Below are 3,322 nucleotides of genomic sequence, written 5' to 3' on the forward strand. Positions count from 1 at the left end.
GATCAGACGGATGTGACACATTTATGACTTATAGGGAGCCAAGCTGCCTGAAGCATTCAAATGTACATAGATCTCTGCAATGCTGCAGGACAGACTGACTGACCTCCTGTCAGAGCTGCCCCCGTGTGGCAGGGCATCTCAACATTCATCTCAGGGCATCTTCAGTGAAGTATTTGACTATGGCAAGCCTATCAGAAAAGCTTAAAGACAATCATTTTAAGCAAAATTATTTTTCCAGAAATAGTCAATAATTTATTATGCAATTTACTTTGTTAAGCAATACCTGAAAATGATGTTTACAATGACCCAAGTTAATCATTGTAATCAAATATGGAAATGTTTTATTTTTATTTTCTCTGTTGCCATTCTTTGTAGATACTTTAAACTGTGTTTTGAATTTTAAAAAAAGAATTAACTGGATCCTAATAGGAAGGTGATTTAAACATTTAAATTGGAACATTTGGAAGTAGTTTTGTAAAATACTGTTGCAATATGGTGTATTGCCAAAGCAGGAAGTTTTTAAAAAAATAGTTTAATCATCATAATCTTTTCTCTCATTTTCCCTCACCTCTCTTTTCACTCCCTTCTCTATTCTTGGGTTCCTTTTTGCCTCCCTCCTCTACCCTTTGTCATTTACCCACACACACACACACTCGCTCTCTGTCTGTCTCTCTCTCTTGCACTCTCTCTACCTCTCTGTCTGTCTCTCTATCTCTCTCTCTTGCACTCTCTCTACCTCTGTCTGTCTGTCTGTCTCTCTCTCTCTCTCTCTTGCACTCTCTCTACCTCTCTGTCTGTCTGTCTTTCTCTGTTTTTACTGAATTGTGAATGAGATTGCAAAGCTGAACAACAGCTACCTCATTGTTTGTCCAGTGGTGCAGGGAGCATAAAGAAAGAAAACTGGATAGATTTATTATTTCTTGCTTACTGGTAATGTAGCAGTAATATTTGTGTATTTTTTTTATATAAAAATGTCAAATAATCCTCTTAAGTTATGAATTACAAGTAAAAATCAAAGGTGTTTTATAACCAGGAGGTTTTGGCCAGAGAATCCCTGCAGCTGTAACCAGCGCAGTTTGGGTACAGTTTAAGGAGCTGGACTTAGTTATTTTTGTTGAATGGTTTAATGCAAACCGAAGCATCACTACTCTATCACTGGAAACACTTTATTCCTGTTTAACTGTAATGCTTCTGTGTTGTGTTTGGTTTTGATTTTTTTTAACCCAAAGACTGTGTGCACCAGCTGCATGGCACCTCAAGTCAACTGGAGTCGACTGTGAACTCCGTTCCAGTGAATGTAGCAGAAACCTGTCTGGAAAGTTTGCTGACAGTGGGATTGATTTTTATTTTGTTTGTTTTTTTTAAATATTAATTTAAATTTCCTCCTTGACCAAAGCGACCAGGTATTTTGGAGCCTTTGGGCTTTTGCTTATTTCTAGTTTACATTCTGGTTTACAATGTTATTTATGCGCAACATGTGAAAGTGTAAATTAAAGTATAAATGCTCACTTAGCTTGTGACAATTCTGCTTTGCTTTTCAAGAGGAATGTTTGTGGAGGGATAAGGATTTGGAGGTTATTTACTTGGGAAGGTTCTGGTTGACCCTGCAAATTTATTATGATCTATGCCCCCTCCCCACAGCCGCCCTTCAATATTGTTGCCAAGACATCGAATTGGCCCCACCTGGTGTTATGCCAAACAATCATTGCATTGAACGCTAGAATCAGTTCAGCTCAACACCCCACTCCCCCAAAAATTAATGGAATTGTTTATGAGGGCCACTGAAATCATGCTGTTCCTTGTTCCTACCTCAAATAAAGTGGTAGGTCCTGACACACGCAGTTCCTGACAGGCGATGAGCTGTGTCCTCGCCAAGCTGTGCACAGGGGAGGCTGACAGTTCTTAAAAGAATCTCTCCCCATGATACCCACCAGTTACATGAAGGTCTACTGTGGAGGTGAGGGAAAACTGAGGGGAGGGGTCACAGTGGTCTCCTGCGTTTGTGACCCTACCGTCACCCAGCCCAGTACGATCCCCAATGATCTGATGGAGGCCTGAGGTGGAAGCAGCTTCAAGCTGCTACAGGGTGTGGGATGATCAGTGAGGCAAGGGTCACAGCACACAACACTGAGATAAGTGAAATAACAAGGCTGCAATATTATGGGGCAAGAAAAATTATTGTACAAACATCTTGACCATTGAGTCTATCAGGTTGTGTGATCACAACATAAAAGTCAGAATAGTGACCCTTTCATTCCTGTCCCACTGCAGATTCCAGCAGCTTGTGCTACTTGTGTTTCTGTGACCGTCATTCAACAGTCCTTCTCCCAGTGCGGGAGGTCTGATTTCATCCTGTAGGGGGTTAAGTGTGCAATGCCGAACGTGACATCGTTGTATTTACTCCCGATCTTGGTCGGACATGCTGCCATGGAAGTGCCAGTCCAATTTTGCTAAAGTTGCGATTCACCCGATTCATTCGGTATAAAATTAATTTTTACTGCACAGGTCTGAAAAATCTCTGTGAGATCCAATTTCCAGGCTTTGTTCAGTCCATCATAAGTAATTGGATTTTATTTTAATCATTGTCTGAGAGACCTCATTTCAATGTGTATTCCAATCTATTTTCCTTCTATCGGATCCCAAATCAGCCCAGCTGTCCTTTTACTGGCTGTGTATTTACAGGAGAATGTTACAATTTTCCCCATATGTTACACCTTTCTTGTGCACTCTCTTTACCCCTTTACTTCCCTTATCAATCTTCTCCACACATTGCTGTCTGTTGAATTCCCTCCTCCTGTTAACCTAACATTCATCATAAGCCTCCATTTCCTTGCCAATATTACTTCCTTCTGTGCATTTCTTGCATTCACTGTCAGGATCTGTGCAACACTGACAAGACCAGCCGTTATTGCCTATCTCTAACTGCCCCTTGAGAAAGTGATGGTGAGCTGACTTGCTGCAGTCCTTCTGCTGAAGGTACTCCCACAGTTCCGTTGAAGGGGGCGGGGGTTCTACAATTCAGACCCACTGAAGATGAAGTATATATCCAAATCCGAATAGTGTGTGCCTTGGAGGGGAGCCTGCAGATGGTGGTATTCATATGCACCTCTTTCCCTTTTCTTTGTTGGTGGTCGACACCATTAAATCATAATGAATGGGCGGAAGTTATTTGTGGCTAATTGCTCCCAGTGCCATTCCATGATTCTGCAGCCCTTTCTGCATCAATAACCCTTTGGTAACCTGATCACTTTAATCCTTTAGTATATAATTGGCTTGTGCACATAAATAGACTGTTCAACTAAGGATACTTGGACATGATGAG

The sequence above is a fragment of the Pristis pectinata genome, chromosome 10, assembly GCF_009764475.1.
Source record: "Pristis pectinata isolate sPriPec2 chromosome 10, sPriPec2.1.pri, whole genome shotgun sequence".
In the NCBI taxonomy this organism is placed as follows: Eukaryota; Metazoa; Chordata; class Chondrichthyes; order Rhinopristiformes; family Pristidae; genus Pristis; species Pristis pectinata.